The following is a 21069-nucleotide window of genomic DNA, read 5'->3' on the forward strand; positions in this document are numbered from 1 at the left end:
ATTCAGAAAAAATATATATTGGGTGTAGGTAAATATTTTACGTTATCATGATGTGTTCAAATGTAATCTTGCAAAATGTAGTTTTTGGCGAGAAACTTGAATAAATCCAGTTGTTTTTCTAGATGTTTTCACAGCAATACAAAATAGTTAAAAGAGAGGAAATTATGATCTGTTTAACTTCTTATTAACAAAAACCAGTATGCAAATGTTAATAAGGAAGTGTATGTTGAAGTAGATGGGATTTATCTTTTTACCATGGTGTCGAATTTGTATGGGGAATCGTGGAATTTCACTGGTATTGGTATCGACTACTGAATTTCTGGTATGGTGACATCCCTACCTTCAGTAATACAGTAGCCAAATACATGTGTTTGAAATGTCTTTGTCAAATTTAGGTGTACAGAAAGAATCCCATTGGGTTCTCAAACACATCTCCCTTGCTACACATTTGTCATTGGGGTGCCAGCTATGAGCATATGCTGTACTTAGTGTATACAAGCCTTGACTTTTCTAGCCTTTTAACCATTAGGATCTGCCACGAGGCCTTGACCAGGTGTACGCCGCAACGACGAGCTGAAAGTAAGCAGCCCTCACAAAAAGGCTAGACATTTCATAACATCAACAAAAGTGAGATTTCTCTGTAAACAACCTGTCAATCATTTCCATTAAAAATGTTTTGTCATTTTTTTGTGAACACTTGTTTTGAGACTTTCTCCAACTGTATGCTTTATTTGACAGTTTCAATCATGTAGCGGTGCATCTTTCAGCTGCAGATGTGGCAAGGGGTGTCTTCCCTGTGTAGTTTCCACCGTAGCAGTGTAATCTATGGAGGAAACAGTAGTGTTTTTTAATGAGAAGCCATGGTCTCCTCTTCTTCATAACAGCTCTTGTCTGTCTGTAGCACGGTGCAGCACAGCACAGCATGCTCCACTGAAATGTGGTCTGTCTATGTGGGATTGCCGGGGCCCCTTTGAAGTACTGAGCTGCGGCTGTTTCCTTTGTGTGTAACAACGCAAAAAATCAAACCTAAAACCAAAACACCCATAAGAATACCTGAAAGGGGTACAATATAAAGTGCCATATGTATATGATGCTTTACACATCTCGTCTTTGTTTCATCCCCTCCCCTCCGCCGTGATTATGCATGTCTTCTGTGAAGAGCTGCACTGCGTCTGGAGAGCCCCTTGAATGGAAACTGTGAGGTACAGAGAGGCACACTAAAATCCTCTAAAGCTCTCAAACGAACAACCTAGGGACAAAACATGAATTCCATGTGGCTTCTCCCCTTGTAGTGGTGCAGCGCAGACAAGCTCACATTTAGCACCGACTGCCATCTCAGACAGTGGGTCCAGTGGGATGTGTAGCTATGTGTTTATCAGAGGATGAACTTCCTCTTTTAATGTGGCACGTTTCCCCCCCCGTTCTATCCTCCCTCCTTTCCTCTTTCCTTCCTCTTAGTTGAAGGTGAAGCACCCGAGTTCAGAGAGCGAGAGGATCAGCCGTCGCCTGAGTCACACAGAGCTCTGCTCTTTGGGAGCTCGGGGTTTTGTCCCTGTGTAGACGCTGTGGCACACTTACAGTAGTGAGAATGTATGATGCTTTAATATAAGGTTTATAGGAGCGTGGCCTACATAGTGTCTGTGTTTGGGAACTCAACTACAGAATATCAAAATTGGCAACTTGGAAATCACCTAGCTTATTTTCACCAGGGAAATAAAATAATGAATGATAAAACTGGTAACATGAACATAGAAATGACAGTTGGCATCAATCTCTTGCTACAGTCTAATAAACGTAATCTTACACACAGGATAATCAACTAATATTGCATTGTGTTCCCCTTTAGGAAAATACATGCTTAAAGGTACAGTGTGTGGGATTTGGCGACATCTAGTGGTGTGGTTGCAGATTGCAACCAACTGAGTATCTCACTCCTCCCTTTCCAAGACTGCGGTAATGTGAGCCGCCGAGTGCAAAACCATAGTAACATCATTAGCCTCGCTCAGAGACCATCCTTACCATAATACGAGCAACGGAAATCCGATGGCGGCTGGCGGTACCAGGGTTTTGCACTCTGTGGCTCACGTTACCGCAGTTTCACAAGCGGGTCGGAGAACTACGGTGGCCTTCAGGTAACGTAAAAACTCTAAAAGCTCTCTCTAGAGCAAGTGTTTGAGTTGTTCCAAGGTTTTGACATTGACTGACCTCCTAAATTACTCCTGCCCCATTGTTTCCTTCATATTTTCCCTTAAGTCTCTTTTTAGATTGATAGAATTCACCTCCCTCCACTACGCATGACAATGTCACATATTTTCTTAAACATTATCATCATCTGTATCGGTGTGGTTAAAGAAGTTTCCACCTATTTGATCAATATTTTCTTCCACATCAAAACATCATAAAATAACAAGCGCTGTGAGTGTTTTACACTTCTATAAAACCTCATTTTTAATTCATAGATCATACACAGTTATAATTTAATGCAATCTAGGTTATTGCTTCCTCTACCTTTCTTAATTGATCACCCAATAAGTAAAATATATCAGCTCTATATCAACAAACAACGTGTTTTAATCACAGAACAATATAAGATCTGAATATTCTGTAAAACTGTGCTGAGCTACTACAACTGTCATCTTGAGAAAATAAGCAACAGAGCAATTAAATCCAGTATCGATGGCGTCCTCTAGTGGACAATTTGCATCACTGCTATGAAGGTACTATGTTCACAAGTACATCCAAAAGTTAGAGGAACCAACAGGTTCTGGTACTACAAAAGTTCAGAAACTACAGAAGCTCCTTGAGCATGTTTGTTTTTGTTATCCAACAACATTTCACAGAACCAACTGTGGTTATTGTGGCCTTCATCAACTAATGAATGAAGATGATGAGTGGTGAAATATCTTCAAGACACAGCAGCAAGTCCAGATTATTTTGCCCTTATGTTACCTTTGGTGTGTTTACCCATGTAATGTCCCATAAAATAATATATCTCTGTGGGCAGTACAGATCGACCAGCTTAGATATTCAAGTCACAAGTAAATTACAATAAAAGTGAACAGGCATGGAGCACCACATTAAAGTGGCTGTTGGGTCAGTACCAGTGGGGCACGCTCACATGCACTAAAAGGCACGCACAGCCGGCCCGGCGATGTCAAAAAAGCACAGAGAAGCTCAGATTACAGCACACACTGAGTGAGAGCAACTTCATTCTCTGCTCAGGTAGACATTACTGCTCTATATCTTTACATTGCAAATAGTTGTTTTGATGCTATATTAATGCTCTGGATATCGTATAGAGAGAATAGATGTAGAAGATCGTGATTTTGACAAACAAAGGTTTTAAACAAAGAAGGAAAATATTACAAAAACCTTGCCAGCCCCATTTGAAAAAAATTAAACTAAAATAATTGTTCAGTACTAAATCGCAGATCAACTTTTGAGTCTTGATGCCGCAGGGGTAAACAAACAAACTTTAGGCCTCATAAAAATCAAAATCTTTTAGTAAACAAATACTCATCCAATGGAATAGTAGCTTCTGTATGGACGACGTCCATACAGAGAAGCTTCCTTAACAATGAAGCCAAACTACTGCCACCCAAGTTGCATATTTACATATTTCTTTGGCAACCAATTCCTCCACCATAATTTAACTGAAATCACAGCAACTCTTACTGCCGAAGTTGGAAGATGTTGAATTTAATCCCTCCTGTTTGTGATTAAAATGTGTATTGTTGTGTGTATAAACTGATCATCATGTTTGCTTTGCGTCAATCATACTATGTTAAAAGTGTTGCATGCTAAATGCAGTTGTTGTTTTTTTTAAAATAAGTTAAGTGATAAACTAAACTAAACTAAACCTGTACAGGCTCATGTACCACAGTACCACCTCTTGTGATTCCACCCAGCGCAACAATATTAGGCAGTTTCTCAAATGTCCTTCATTTTAAAGGCTCTGCAGACGGGGCTAGTATCATCCGATATATCAGCCTGCTGGGTTTTGTGAGTTAAAAATGATTGCATATTCATTTTTTTCTTACTACTGCTGTTACAATAAAAAATGAGTTTACAGTTTATGCAGCTTTTGTATGCATAATTAAACAACAGCTACAATTCGGCATCTCATAATATATGTCATGCAAATGTTCTAGTGCCTCGCTTTGCACTGATGTTGCAATGCTTTCTTATACTACCAAAATACTCAGAAGCAGCGTTCTGCAGTTATAACCTCAGTCGGTAACCTCCATCTCAAGCAAAGACCAAAAGGAAACCTGAGGACAAAAACAGAATGATGTTGATGTGGGATGACTCAAACATCAAAGCGGACTCGCAGCATTTAAAAGTCTTTTCTGCACCTCCTCTATAAATACTCCACCTGCTTAAATTTTTGTCTGCATCTTCACTGACTGGTAATGATAGGTTACTCTGCATCTGGCGTGTTGCTCCTCGCCCTCCTTAACGCCAAGGTTATCAAGTTCAAAAGAATTTCAGACTCACTCATCAAGCTGAAAAAGTATACTTGGAACAAACGCACGACTACAGAGGAAGTTCGGATGTTCTTACCAAGTACTTGTTTGGCATAACTTTGATGCCAGATGTTGATGCGATGGACACATGTTTTGCCAAGATGCCACGAACTGACAGAGTTGATGGTGGAAGCCTAGTTCCTGTGTGTGCATATGTTTGAGTGATTGAACATATAAATATCTGGGATACACACTGCCGTGTTGCTTTCCGAGGTGGTGTGTTAAATGACAATGACACTCATCTCTTCATGGTGACAGGATGAACGCATCACCGTGATCAAAGCACTGGTGACACGCCTTGAGGAGACAGACGTGTGCTTTACGTATTAGGGTGGGGGGTTTGGTATCCATAAAACAATTCAAATAAAGTTTTTTCTCACCATCAATAAACATGTGTTTGTCTCAGATAAGGTCATCTCTCTCTAACACGCCTTCCTCTTCATCTTATTTGTATCTGTGTATTGCCACTGTATGTTGAGAGCTCTTTACATAATGCTGCACAACTCAACTGATTCATCTGTATAAAACATAAAAATGGGGCTCCAAACATCTAACACAGAAATCTAGCATAGAATCTAATTTAAAATCTAAAAAATATATATAACATAAAATTGGACACTTCCAGCCACTGTATAATTAATCTACTGATTATTTTATCAATTAAAGGGACTGTATGGAAGAATCTGAAATTGCTTGCTAACAGTGAAACCTGTGGCAGTTAAGTCAAGAACAGTCAACGTCCTGTTGCTCGCGCTTGTGCTCGCACTACGTAGACGCGAGCAAGCATCGGTTGAAATAGGGGGGCAACACACACTCTCGCTCTCTTTTGCTTCACTACTGACTTTCCACGTACACACACACACACACTCACACAACACAAGTTTTCCCCCCCCGACGTCAGTCACATTCCTGTTTTGCAAGACAGGCTTCACAAGATATAACTGTTTTTTTGTGCTTCCGTGGAGTTTGTGTTCGGGTCTGAGTTGTGGTGGAGGCTGGTCGTTTGTTTGCGGACTCCATTTCTAACCAACCGTTAGCTATCATTAGCTATCCCTGTAGCTGCGCTGAAGAGAGTAGGCACACGCGAGCGCGCATGACGTCACATCTGCGCATGACGACACCGGCCCAAGTCCTTCACATAAAAAGCAGTCTAGAGGCTGATAGAGGAAACACAGAAAGTCGCAGGTCTCATTTTTTTAGGTTAGGTTACAATCTGTTCCCTCATTTGCAATAAAAAAACTATTTATGTGTGTAAAAAGTTACATTTAGCCCCTTTAATAGGTCAATATAGAAAACTCAACTTTCTTCAGTAAAAAAAAAATTGTTATTCAAATTTACAACATAGAGAAAATCTGTAAATCCTCACATGAAAAAGCCATACATTTAAAAATAAAAATCAAGAAAAGTGAGCATCGTCAACTGAGCCTTTTCCGATTGTCAGGATATTTAATAAGATAAAATAAGAGACCATTAGCCTATTTATCCCGAGGGGATATTGCAGCAGTTGCAGTACAACGTACAAATATGAAATATCAATAAAAAGTGCAAATTATAAAAATATCAATGAACAGATTATTACAAATTGTATTAAGTGTATTAATCACAATATTGTAGGGTTGCCCATTGGTGCTTTCACTAAATATTTACACTAGATTTTTTCATTAATAATCATCAGAAATGTGGATATAATGACTTAATAGGGTAAAGGCAAAAAATAACTAAAACAGTCTTGTAAATTCAGAAAATGACATTTACTGTAATGCAGCCTTTAAAACCAGGATAAGTCAACACTTATGCCATATTACGATATTCAAAATTTAAGACGATACCTTGTCTCATATCACGATATTGATATAATATATAATTGATAAAATTGATAAAATAAGATGTAATAAAAATATCAATGAACAGATTATTAGAAATTGTATTAAGTGAATTAATTACAATATTGTAGGGTTGCCCATTGGTGCTTTCACTAAATATTTACACTGGATTTTTTCATTAATAATCACATTAAAATATCAATAAAAAGTGTAAAGTATAAAAATATCAATGAACAGATTATTACAAATTCTACACAATGCCTAAATATAAACAATAATGATGATTATCTCATATCTCAAGTTGCTTGAGGTGCATGTTGATCAACTTATCACACACCAGTGACTGTCACCTAAACTGATAACCCAGTTTCATCATGCCTGTAACAAACTGCAATTACACATGTTTGACCAAGATTCAAGACAACACTGTGCTGTCTAGACACATTGCTTATTAGCTAAAGTAAATACCAGTTGACACTTGTTGGTGTAAAGACATGAAGGACGTCCAGAAAAGCAGAGCTTACTGTGAAAAGCCTGACTTCAGTTAACCCAGAAAAGTTTTATAGTAGTTTTATGTAGGTTAGTGGAGTAAAAAGTACAATATTTCCCTCTGAGATGTAGTGGTGTATGCATAAATACACAAGGAACACATATTACATACTCAAACAGCAGAATACCATCAAGGCAGACAACACATAAACACAAAAGTAGGTAAAGACAATTAAACTTACAGTTAGTCGAAGAACTCTCTTGCTAGCTGGCATCTTCTTCTTCAGGGAATAAAACACAACTTCTTTGGTCTGGAAACTTCTTTCTTTAAAATGTCTTTATCTTCCTGTTTTGCACGCCACTTTAATGCTAATAACGCTTCCGTATTTTCACAAATACTGGACACGTGTTGGACACGTGGTTACCTGGCGTCTGATTTGGGCCACGTGTTCTTCTTCTTCTTCTTCTTCTAATTATTAGGGCCAGAGAAGGTCCTATTGAAATTGTAGTGTTTCTTCTTTTTCCTTTTCGCCTTTTTGAGGGCCTTAACATGCTCAAAAAGTTGTTAAACTTGGCACACTTATAAGACACGGTGAAAAATTTGATATTTGGGCTATCTCAGTTATGAAGAGAGACAGAAGATGAAGACATTACAAAGTTGGGCCCTAGGTAAAACACACTGCCTCCTAGTGGACAGTCTGGGAATAGCCTTTTTGTTTTTTGTTAATTTATATATATGTATATGTATATATATATATTGCTATATATATTGTAATTTATATATAAATATGTATATATATATTGTTATAAATATATACATATATATATATATATATGTATATATTTATATATATATACATATGTTTAGTAGTGGAGGTGGAGGCAGGCCACCATACCTGAAACAACCACCTCTAATAAAAACCACTAATATCATAAGAAATTAATACACTTTTGTGAAATTAAACATATGCTTTTAGGGAAAAAGAACAGTGGTGCTGTTTCACACAGCGAGTGCAATTTATTTATTGAGTGAGACTGTTTTGTTTTTTTTATCCTCATCTACTAAACAAAATTGATTGTGAGACAAGAAGTGTCATATGGGTGGCTTAAAGGTCCCATATTGTAAAAAGTGGGATTTATATATGTATATATATATATATATATATATATAAAACAATGGGAACACAGGTGTAAACAATAATGGGTGCATTCCTGTAAGTGTACCAATGCCAGGGCCCTGTTATTGTGCATGTTGGCTCATTGCCATGGTTTACTGGCACACTCAAATGGAACAGAGCTATCGTAAATGTTATTACTCACACCTGTTGTTTTTCTTATCATAAGTCAAAATATCTGCCCTGCAAAAGTTCTATAATAAGTTAGCTCATACATAAACACATACCGTATATGACGTGTTCAAAAAGTCTGTGATATAATATGTTTTGTGTAAAATATATATGAAACCAACTTTTTCTTCACTGCAATGCACTCATACACACAGGTGCAGTAATTTAATGTAAGAGTTAATAAAAGACAAAATATTTTGCATCTTGTTAGATGAAAAAAAAAGAGGAATATGGAAATTATTATTATATTAATATGAAAGAAACCCAAATCATGAGAGTGATGCAGAGGCCACCTTGACAGGTCCATAGAAGAGAGATTAACTGATACCAATATCAACTATAAACGGGAAGTTTTAAGTCCAGGTACAATGCTCTTTGAGAGATATGAAACATTCAATGGATTGCACTGCAAATGCAAGTTTTGCAGACATGTGGAAGATCAAGACTAAATGAGATATTGTCCACACTGATTAGAGAAAACTTGATGTTGTTGATGACCTGTTTAAGTCTGCGACAAGAACGTGTTGATAAATGTGTTGAATTGGTGTACAGTAGCATCATTTTTAATAATTATTATAGTGCTTGAAATTGCTATGTTGCTCCAAATTTGTTGATTGTAGTTGATTGTTGGAGGGGAACTACTCAAGAACAATTAAGTTGAACTAATGTGCTTGTGTGTGTGTATTACTGTTACATAATTTTACTATACTATACTATATATTTATTTATATTTCTATATTTCTGGGGTGTTAACCTTTGTTTTCACCTTCAAATAAGTGGTTTGGATAATGCAGTTGCCCATACATTTTTGACAGAAAGCTCATCCGCACATACATAATTACATGGTTGGATGTCCTTTTTCAGAATTGCCTGGACCTTTCAAAACTGAAAACAGACTTATTTTATGTTTAACATAATAAACAATCTGGCAAACTAAGAATATTATCAACTATCTTGTGCTGCCATAAGTGTAGGTTGATAAAACAAAATACACCATTCATACTTTGGGCAGAGATCAGTGTCTTGAACATCATCAACCACAAGGGGGAGCTAAAACACAAATTTCACAAAACTGTCAGCTGTGTGTTGTTTTTGAGGAGAGATAAGAACCTTTTGTTAATCTGGGGCTTTGATTCTTGTCCTGTGCTTGAGCCATATCTCAGACTTGTCTTGACCTTGGGCTATAGCATGAATATTTTTGTTCCAAATGATGCACTTCAACCTCAATACAAAATAATCTGATGAATAGAAATTATGATTGTAACACCTGAGTCTTGATTTAACCTTTCTCTGGTCTCGGGCAGTCTCTACTTCCTCCTTCTAGAGAAGAGCTTCACTAAAAGAGTGTGCATCACAGACTTGTGCTTAAACATTATTGTTGCACATGATGAACAATATTTCCACCCACTTGATGGCAGTATAGACCAAAAAGAAAGCACTGACAATGAAGCGGTTCAAATTTCACCTAGCAACAGGGCTGCTGCTTGTTCATTCACACACCTACATGGTTACACGTGATGCCCTTCCACTTTCACATGTACAAACAATCCATCACAAGTACATGCAAGCACACTATATAGCTCAGGTACGTATATAGGCTGATATATAAAACCTTAAATCATCTGCAAACGCTAGCACGGATATGCAGATAAACAAGTGGGCCTCTACATACATAAACAATAAACAATGGAATTTAAACAAGTGGAAATCATTATAGACAAACAGAGCAGGCAGCAGTGCAAGGAAGAAGCGGTGTCCATGTGACACCAGAGCTCTGTCATACAGCCCAGTGCTACTGTCAGCCCACATAAAGCCACTTTCAGTGTGAATGGAAACGCTTTGATTTGGCTTTCAGGCCACGGTCAGAGTCAATGCAACAGGCTCTAATAGTAGAATTACTCCCACCACTTTTACCCCTCCGTCTCCCACTTTCCTCCATTCACCCGCGTCCATTTTTTTCCTCCTCTCTTCCCTTCTGTATTCTCCAATTCTCCTTCCCCCCTTCCCCATTCCAAATAAACATACAGACCCTGTTTATTTGCCCCCATTTGAGAAAACACTCCAGAGATCTTGGCGCTGTGCAAGAGATCAAAAAAAGCAATGCAAAAATCAATTGGCTCTGCAAGTCTCAAGACTGCCATGCAGTAAATTGGCTCTGAATGACGGCACTATGTGGACCGTCTTTTTTTATAGTTCCTCTTTTTTTAAATTAAATAAATAAATAAAAGCAAACGTTGGTGAATTTAAGAGTGACACACTGTTGTCTCTAGAATCATGTCAAGGGACTTTTGACTGAAAGCATGTGATTGTTTTTGTGGTATGGTCATTTCCAAAGTGGCCAAACTTACAGAAACCGAGCGTCTGTGGTTACAGACATGTCTGTGCTTACGGGAATGAATAATAGTTGTGTTAAATCGACTCCATTTTATGGACAAATCCATCCAAAAAATGTTTTTAATGCATTTGGGTCCTTAGAGAGCTGAACTTTGTCATGATAGTCGAATTTGTCAGGACCCTGAAAAGTCATACTCGCTGTAGGAAACAGACTAATTACTCCCGATCAATTAAGAAACCTAGTTTTCCGGTCTGCATGTGTGTGCTGGCGGGTAACGGACGTATAAACCATAGAGGCCAACTTCCCCCATACTTCCTAGGCTCTTTAATTAACTCTTTGATCTGAGTGCTATGCAGTGAGCTCAGGCCAGAGGCAGCTCCAAGGGCCAAGGAGAGAATGGATAGCATTTCATATATACAGCAGAGAGAGAGGAAAATGCTGACATACTCCTGTTTGGATGTAAATGAAAGTTTATATTCTTGTTTACTTTGATTCTAGTTTGGTATTTAGTAAATCCAGGATCATTTTGAGGGGTTTACACTGATTACTATACTGTGTGCACCACTTAAACCTGCAGTAGGCAGAATATTTTTTAGCATCATTGGGCAAAAATTCCATAATAACCTTTCAGCATATTGTAATTCAAGTGTTCTGAGAGAAAACTAGACTTCTGCACCTCCTCATGGCTCTGTTTTCAGGCTTTAAAACATCTAGCCCGTGACGGGAGACTTTGACCAATCACAGGTCATTTCAGAGAGAGAGTGTTCCTATTGGCTGCAATTATTGTTTGTTTTTACAGCAAAATCTGCACTGTGGTTGCATCTAAAGTCTGGTGCCATACATACATAATAAAACTACAACACATAGACTGGGTTACTTAGATGCTGTGTGTTAAGGACTTGACCACCAGTGGAGTGTATCTGGATTCGAGGGGGTTGAAGTAAAGGGACAGTAGATCTGGCGAGTTTTAAAAGGAGCAGTAAGCTCACTTTGTTGGTTGGAATTTGCAGCACCATGGAACGACTTAATAACAATGCGTGAAGCAATGAAAATTACACAGCTCCTGCTCGAAAGGAAAAATTAATTGCTCTCAGGTTGCACTCTAGAGAAGTTTGTTCATTCGAGCATGTGCATGCAGACACACACACACACACACACACACGGGCAGACAGGAAAGCACTTTTACACCCCCCCCGCCACTAACTCACACACTCACATATGCACACAGACACACAGGTGCACGTGGAACCTTGGCTGCAAGCAGAACCAGGCCTCAGGACTGGATGTGCAACCATGTGTGTGTCTGAGTGTGTGTGTGTGTGTGTGTGTGTGTGTGTGTGTGTGTGTGTGAACCTGCAGCTCTCCTGTGCTGTGCAGTGGAGAGAAGAATAGGGCCTGGGCCACATTCCAGCCCTGCCTCCCTGGGCGAGAGACAGTATTCAGCATTCCTCTGCCTGCCTATCAGGCCAGGTGCATTCCTGAACATACACACACACACACATTTAGATGAACAACACACAGTTCAGAAACACACATTCATGCTCAATCACAAATGTAACATGTGTAGGCACGTACATTCGTACACATTGTGTGCATACAAGCGCTTATAGGTGGTCATACAGTACAGCTATGTGTATTCTGTATGTTAACATTTTTCAACAACAAAAAAAAATGACATAACTTCATTAACATTCTGCTAAACACACATATAGAACATACTGTCTCTGTGCATACATGTATGTGCTGCCTCGCTCACATGAACACACGCAGGCTTAAACCGAGAAAAACTAGCGTTGTCTGTGCAGCGCTGCTGTTGTGAAAAAGATGTTCTCTGCCTCTTTAATTCTTGTATGATTCAGTCATTTTTAATGCATGGACTTTTTTTTCTGTTTGGAGGAGGCTGAGCTATTTAAAGAGCAGGGGTTGAATACACTGTGAATGTACAGCCAGCCTCTTTTTGAAGTTCATACGGTGCTGCGATGCACTGTGAGTCACACATGACAGTGCAGACGGGGGTGGAGAGTGTGTGTGTGTGTGTGTGTGGTGTGTGCGTGTTCCCATCCGGGTCTTTTCTTTCATTTATCAGGAGATTTGCTTGGGTTCTTTTCTCTCTTGGCTTGACGAGAATAAAACAGAAAATGCCAGCTTGTCTTTATGTGAACAAACAGCAGAGATAGGAAGAACAATAATCACCTCTTCTCAAGGGTGAGGTGAGGGGAGAAAATGGGATGGAGAGACAGATGACTTGATGTGAGAGAGAGAGAATGGGATGCTCGCCTCATGCAAAGTCAGTTGAATCTGCAGGCTTGGCCAAATGTAAAGGCACAACAACCTCAAAACAAAAGCTCCATTCAGTGCTAACGCGCTGCTTCCCTTCCACACTATCCCACCATCAGATAGAGAAAAGGCTTGTTGGTTACATGCTATTTGACAGGCACGGGACTCCATGCTTGACAAGCCCTGAATCAGACCATTACTCTTTGGCATTCCTCCCTCACCGTTACGCTTACTTCCCCTATTCTTGCATTCCCCATCGCTATCCTTATCCTTTCTCTCCTGCCTTGTCTCTCATCCTTCACCTCCCTCCCTTTCTTCCCCTTTACATCCCAGTTCATGTCTGCTGGTAGCGCAAGCCAATTCCCGCCCTTCTCCCACTCACCCCCCACCCTCCCTCAGCCCACTTCTCATCCATATCCATGTGGCGACTTTTCATCAGTGAAGTGCCTTCCTGGCCCGACTACCCCCACCCCACCTACTCCCTCCACCACTCACTGAATGGATGCAGCATTAAAGAGAGAGAGAGAGAGAGAGGGAGAGAGAAACCGTCCTTCCTTCCTCCCTACAAGCGCCACCCCTTTGGCTGTCGCAGGAGTGGTACGTTCCACAGCGAGGACTGCAGAAGTTGAGAGAGCACATTGTTTGTAATCTGGCATTGCAGGGGTCACTTCCTGACTCGTGTGTCCGCTCCCTGAGCCCCGCGCCGATCCTTTCTCCCCCCCCCCCCCTCCTCCCTGTGTGTCCATCCATTGGCCAAGTAGCCTAGGGCTTTTGGACAAACCCTGTTCTTCCCCTTTTGTGTAGGAAAGCTTCAACATCTGAAAACAATCAAATAATCTGGGCACAATGCGTCTCTTCATGGAGGGGTGCTGGTGGTTCCCAGATGAGCGGGAGGATTAAGTGGAGGAGGCCATAGGGGAGAGAAAGAGAGGGATGGGGATGGGGATGGGGGCTAAACAGCTGAGGAGGGGAGGGGGCAATTTATTGTTACTAGATTTTCATATCCAAATATGTGTGTGTAGGTAGTTTTGCATGAAGGGATGTTTTGGGAACATGGAAGACATCTGAACACTTTTCCAAAGAGTAATATGAGGAGTCATGTCTGACTCAGAGGTATTACAGTCATTGATTCCTTCTCGTTTGATGCAAAATGGAAACATAGCAGTGAAAACTTCACAGTGAAAATGAATCGTTGTCTTTTCATTTTTTTTTTTTTTTTTAAAGGAAAAAGCCTCTATGTTAAATTCATATTTGCAGTGTTGGAAAATCAAAGTATGTAAATGTTAACAAAAAAATATTTACAAAGTCAAACTAACTTTATTACCTTTGTATATTTAAGGTGTATTGCTTAAAAGGTACAGTGTGTAACATTTCGGGGGATCTATGAGCAGAAATGTAATATTATATTCTGAATTATGTTTTCATTAGTGTATAATCACCTGAAACTAAGAAACTTTGTGTTTTCGTTAGCTTAGAATGAGCCCTTTATATCTATATGGAGCGGGTCCTCTTCACAGAGTCCGCTATGTTGCTCCGCCATGTTTCTACAGTAGCTCTGAGCGGACAAACCAAACACTGGCTCTAGCGAATTCACTACGTTTTTGCGTTACTTAAAAGCCACGTGGTTCTCTGACACGTTTGTGAAACTGCGGAAACGTGAGCCGCAGAGGGCAAAACCGTGGTACCGCCAGCAGCCCGTCTGACTTCCGTTGCTCCTAAAGTAGTGTTATTATGGTAAGGATGGCATCTGAGCGAGGCGAACAGCTTTACCACGGTTTTTCACTTGGCGGCTCACGGTACAGCAGTCTTGGAAAGGGAGGAGTGAGCAGATGGGTACTCAGTTGGTTGCAATATGCAACCACACAACTGGATGCCGCCAAATCCTACACACTGTACCTTTAAAGGAATAGTCCGGCATTTTGGGAAATACACTTATTTGTTTGTTGCCGAGAGTTAGATGACTCTCATGTCTGTATGGTAAGAAGCCAGCAGCCGGTTAGCTTAGCTTAGCACAAACACTAGAAACTGAGGGTAACAGCTAGCGTGGGTCTGTCCAAAATGAACAAAACCTGCCGATAAGCATCTCTAAAGCTCACTTATAAACACGTTGTGTCGCATTTGTTTAATCCGTACAAAAACTAAGCTGTAAAAATAACACATGCGGGAGGTTATGTGCCATGCTATTGCTTGGTTGCGCTAGCTGTTTCCCTCTGTTTCCAGTCTTTGTGCTAAGCTAAACTAACCGGCTGCTAACATCACTCTTGGCATGAAAGCAAATAAGCATATTTCTCAAAATGTCAACTACTCCTTTAAATACCAATATGAGATCATGATAATATAATATTCTAGCTTGCTCTTTTTCCTCGCTCCTTTCTTATATACATAAATGCACACTCACAACCACACAAGCATGCACATGCCCACACACACACACACGCAACTTCTCCCATGCTGTTGCTACTCATCCCCATGAGAATGGTAAATAGTCATCTGTAACTTCCCCTCCAACATATTCATTAATCCCTTCTATCCTGTGGGGCTGGATGATGATTACAGGGAAGCCAACTGAAGCCGCCCAAATAAACACCCCTCAGGCAGCAACAAAGGCCTGTCCACCTCACCCTAAACACAGCTTCCCCGGCTAGATCAGGTTTCAATCAAGCCCACGCACAACATGCAAACAATAGGAAGTAACAGAGTCTCAAGTGCTGCGAAAGCTAACTGCGGCTGAAACCAATTTAGTTTCCCATTTTTGTAGTTGAGACGTAAGCGACTGGTACAAATTTACTGGCAAGCAGATCAAGTCTGGTTTCAAACCTAACAGCAAATCTAAAGTGGGGTGACAAACTGTCTTACCCATGTAATGTATAATGTAAGCTGTGAAACAAAAACAAAATTTACTTTAAAGTATAGTGCTGCACTTTTGGTTTCTGTTCATTCTAAGCACAACGTATTTCCCCCTCTAAAGCACACTGCAATGCGGTTTTTGGATGCTCACATAGTTCAAATTCTAACCATTTACACAACTTAAACAATCCCAGAGATGTGTTTCTCTCAAGGGCTTTGCAGCCATAATGACCTTCCGTCTGAACCAACATCCTTGTGCACGGTCACAAGACCGGCTCTTTAAGCTTGACACACTTTACTCATCTAGTTATCCACATCTTCTAAGACAATCTTGAAACAAAATCTTGAAAAAGAAAATCCCCTCATGCATGCTGCTTAAATAACTTCAAAGATTCCTCCACCAGTATTCTGAGGACGATTAAGCAATATAGTAAATGTTTGCTTCTTTAGTTCCACATTGGTCATATGCATATATACGCAGTCAGAAAGGGAGACAGAGTACACAGCAGCACATAGTCAAACATGCCTGAAGGCCCTCACACTTCCTTCCCCTCCAGCCACTACACCTTTCCTACTCACCACCCTGCAATTAGCGTGCCTAAAACTTGCAGGCTTCCGAGGCCAGGCCCACACTAATCATAGGTGTGCATTGTTGTGTTCCGCTGCCAGGCCTTTAAAAATCAGCACCTCTTGTTTAAGCCACACCTCTTGGCCTAGATCTCCACCGTCCGAGGGGTCCCACAGACAAACTGGGAATGGACGCTCTACAGGTGTGTTTTTTTAAGAATGGAAACCACTCGGAAAAACTGGAAGTCCACACATTAAAAAAAGTTACAATCACCTTTAACATGTTGACAAAAAGGGCGGAGGTAACAAACAAGGCAGAGGATCCTGATATTAGGTTATTTACAAAGAGCTGTCATCAGCCATCATCAGCCAGTCTTTCTCACTAGATGCCCTGAGGTCTCTGCAGACTGTATGGCGGCACACTACACAGACTGAATTTCCCTTCCATAGCTGCTGTACAAAGAGAGGCCTTCACTTCTCTGCTCTTGTGACCAGAGGCGGCCTGCGTTGCTAGCTGCTGATCACATCACCTGTGTTTTGAACTCGTCATCTGATTCGAGTCATCATGGTCCAATACGAGGAATGAATCTCCCGTGCTATCCTGAATAAAAGAGAGATGTTTCTGAGTTGGGTTTTTTTTTAGCCGCAAACTAGATTAGTTTGTCCCGCATCATTGTTCGTGGTGAATTTCCAGTTTTGAAAATATCTCATACCTCATAAACGAGTTTGTCTGTGAATTTTCAATTTGTTGATTCAAGTTAATAATCACATTCTGTATATCATCTGCAAACAACCACTCAAAATAAGCATTACAATCCTCTCCAAACCTACACACCTACAGGTCTAAACAGGCTAACACACACTTTAATAGGCTACTCTATCAAAAAGTAAGCACAACTGCAAGCCAAGTATACTATAAGGCAAGAATACTTATTAGAATACTTACTTATACATTTCTTAAGTATATCTCAATCAAAAGATTAAGTACAAGTAGGCCTATAAGCCAAGTATACTTAGACTTTTCTGTATACTTGTCAGAATAAACTAAGTATACTTAGACTTTTCTGTATACTTGTCAGTATAAGCCAAGTATACTTTGACTTTTCTGTACACTTGTCAGTATGAGCCAAGTATACTTAGACTTTTCTATATACTTGTCAGTATAAGCCAATTATACTTAGACTTTTCTGTATACTTGTCAGTATAAGCCAAGTATACTTAGACTTTTCTGTATACTTGTCAGTATGAGCCAAGTATACTTCGACTTTTCTGTATACTTGTCAGTATGAGCCAAGTATACTTCGACTTTTCTGTATAAATGTCAGTATGAGCCAAGTATACTTACGTATACTTTTGTTAAGTATATCTCTGATAAGTACATAAAAAGTAAACTTATTTTAAGTTTCAAAGAAGTATACTAATAGCACACTTGAAATAACTTATTTTTGGTAAGGGCATGTCAACATTACAAAGAAACAAGTAAGCTATCATTTATGCATTTCAAGTGTTAACTCATATTTCAAGTCAGAAATTAAAGCGCTCAAGTTCACAACAAGTCAAATCCAAGGAAAAGCTTGAGCATAAGTTTGTAAAATGAGTGTCAGTAGCCTACTTAAGTAATTACTAAAAATTAAGAACCGTGACCAAATCACAACAGACTATGATCTGCAAATCATTTCAGCCGTCTTCCTGAAAGTCAAGCGAGGTTCTATTTGTGTTGGACTCAGCTGAATGGGGTTTGTGTTGAGCTAAACACATCCTTTATCCTGCGGTCGCTCGTTGGCAATACTGGAATGTTAGCTTGTTTGCCATCTTAAAGAGAATCGTGATGACCCTGATTGCACTTAGTGAGGGAAGTCAAGGGATGCCTCTGTGAGCTAAACATCCTGTCGCCTTGTTTAAGTACACTACAGTGTGTGAAAAACACAGGAAATGCACACTAGGGCCATCCACATTTTGTGAGATGAGAAAGAAGGCTGACTTCCTGAACTCTGAATACTCTAAAGGATACAAGCAGCTAGTGGGAAAATTCATGGTCATTGCTTTTTCTGCTCCATTTGAAACAAGGGACACATTAGTTGGACTTGTGAGCTTGATCATGACAATGGTAACCCAATTCAAAAAGGAAGAAGTGAAGACATTTAGTTAAATGCGGACAGAGACAGTCTTCTGCAACTTGATTTCCCAATGTGAGACTTTTTAGAAATGCAGATATTTGTTATGTAACTAAGCACACATGACATTCATATCAGACATCCTGCTGAGAAAACAATCCCAATAGACAATTCACCTTTGCTCTCAGGCAGTAATCAGGATAGCATGACACACCTCAGACAGGAAATCTAATGAAATACCAAAAGGACGTGCACAACATGTGTCAGAGCTGCACATGTGGGAGGTCCTGCATGCACGGGCTATCTGTATACAGTGACACAGAGGGATGTTTTATATGGCTGCAACATAAGGCTGTGTGGCACAAGCTGTATGAAAGCCAGAGAAACACAAAGAAACTTCTCACACAACATGCTGTCACTATGACAACCAGGCAGAATCATTTAGCCTGATCTCTTGCCATTCCACACAGCACCGAAATCCAATAGCATTTAAGTCTTACGCAACCAGGCCACCGATTTGCTCTGCAAGGCTTTTAACACATTTGCAAATAAGATTCATAGGTGTATAGGCCTACATGTTTCTATTTGCCCTCTGAGGGTGTTTTATTTTGGAGGGTGCTCCAGCTTCCTGGAGAGAGTTTAGGGTGCAGCTTTAACTCTACTTGTATCAAAACCCCTGTTTGTGTTAAGTAGTGGAGGTTAATTTCATGCCTCATTTTTTATTTACCATTAAAGGCTATTGCTTTACTGAATACCACACTGTAATTTCAAACTAGATAGATAGATAGATGTACTTTATTGATCCCAAATAGGGAAATTCTTGTGTTACAACAACAGGTTATCCGGACAATGCACAGGGACAGTAAATATACAAAAAATATACATATCAACACTAGAGATAATATCTATAGTATACACAATGTACTGTACTGTATCAATTCTCAAAAACACCTTATTGATTTTTAATTAATAGTTCACATGCAAATATGAACTCAGTCAATAATTTTTTTCATTTGCAAAAAAGATTGTGGTCTGTTCTTTATATTATGACAGTTTTCTTAAAATTTGATTAAAAAATTGCAATATATCGCCTTACTTACAGTATCGAAATGTATCGCAATATATTGAATCGTAACCCCTGTATCATGATACGCATCGTATCGCCAGATTCTTGCCAATACACAGCCATACCATATACAATACAATATCAAAGTGTGCAATGACATACTATACATAAGAAAACTGTGCAAGTTACAATTGTTCTACAAAATTAAATTAAATGAGGCAGTAAACCAATGTGCAGATTCCACATGTGAAAGATTATTACAGGACTATAACAGAATGGAGCGAGTTTGTGACAGAAACTATAAAGCTGAGAGTTCTCTGTTAGACAGAGGTGAGGTATTGTAGAGGGTTAATAGAATAGTAATATAGTCAGTGGCAGATTAATGTGGTCAGGGGCCCCTAAGGTACTCTTTGTATGGGCCCCCCCCACCCTTACTCATCATGCTTTAACGTTACTAGAAAAACATTATTTAATGTGTAAAAGCATGCTAGGAATATTACACTGCCCACACGTACACACCCAGGGAGCACTGGCATAAACACACACACATTGAGACAGCCTTTAATCTAAACCTTGACATATCTAGACAATTTAGGGATTTTCTTTAGTAGATCTTGATCATGGTATTCTTAAAGCTGTTTCGTTTTTGTGCTCCATGATCATATTTTCATTTTACCGCTATTCTGTCCAGCAGTGACGTATTATTTGAAAAGCAAATTCACCATATTAACCTGGTCACATCATCATGGGGCCAGGTTCATAAGGTCAGCTGATTGGGTAGATGTGGCCCACATCTTCCCAATCAGCTGCTTTTTTTTTTTTTTTATGTATCTTATGTACCAATAGGAGTACGTTTTTTTTTTCTTTCTCTGAAGTAAATTTAAATAATAAAAAATAATCTGGCCAATCTGGGGGCCCCTTGCAAACATGGGGCCCCCTATAGGCTGCAGCCTGTGCATTAATCCACCCCAGAGTATAGTATAGTATAGATTCAAGATTCAAGATGTTTATTGTCACGCCGGTTATACAGGTACAACCGTGTGAAATGCTTTTTGCTGGTAAGCTCAATTAAATAATAAGTTATATTATAATTATAAAAGGAAATACTTTGTACAAGGGCATATTAAGAATATATACAGGCATATTAAGAACATATACATTACATATGTTTCAGAAAACATCCTCATTTTGTTTCTTTCACTTTACCTTACATTAAGAACATATACATTAAGAACATATACAGTATAGAATAGGTTACATATGTTTCAGAAAACATTTTGTTTCTTTCACTTATACCTTTTGGCTTGAAGCTCTAGCATGCATGTATTATAACTGAGTAATAATACAAAATAAACCCACCATGAGATAATAAATACTGCCTTTGCTTTCATCGTGAAGGGGATCTAATGTAATCCCACGTGCTGCAGTAGCAGTCATTGCTGCGTGCTTTTAAAGCATTTCCCCACAAATTCACATCAATTTTTTAAAAATGGTTCGGGGGGGCGGTCTATCATGGTGCTTTAATGAAAGAAAACAACAGAAATTGTTAATGGCCGAGTGTGTGTGTGTGTGTCAGCCAACCCAAGTCCTTCCTCCAGATTCTACTTTGCGTGCTATCACACAGACGCTTCCCTCTTCAGTATCAATGCGTGATTGAAGAGGAAACTTCTTTTTGGGAA

At 39.5% G+C, this 21069-nt stretch overlaps 1 protein-coding gene across 6 annotated transcripts in view; it reads right to left on the bottom strand.

The window, feature by feature from the left end:
- Nucleotides 1-7418, bottom strand: part of meis2a (Meis homeobox 2a) — a 201334-nt gene extending 193916 nt beyond the window's left edge. For 2 of the 6 annotated variants that reach the window (XM_037796588.1, XM_037796587.1), the window contains exon 1: nt 7081-7417. The gene's annotated coding sequence lies outside the window, so the exon portion shown is untranslated. Of the gene's footprint in view, nt 1-7080 lie in introns of all 6 variants that reach the window. The other 4 variants (XM_037796591.1, XM_037796590.1, XM_037796592.1 and 1 more) reach the window with 4 other exon arrangements.
- Nucleotides 7419-21069: the final 13651 nt, after the last annotated feature.

The sequence above is a fragment of the Sebastes umbrosus genome, chromosome 16 (genome assembly GCF_015220745.1).
Source record: "Sebastes umbrosus isolate fSebUmb1 chromosome 16, fSebUmb1.pri, whole genome shotgun sequence".
Lineage (NCBI taxonomy): Eukaryota > Metazoa > Chordata > Actinopteri > Perciformes > Sebastidae > Sebastes > Sebastes umbrosus.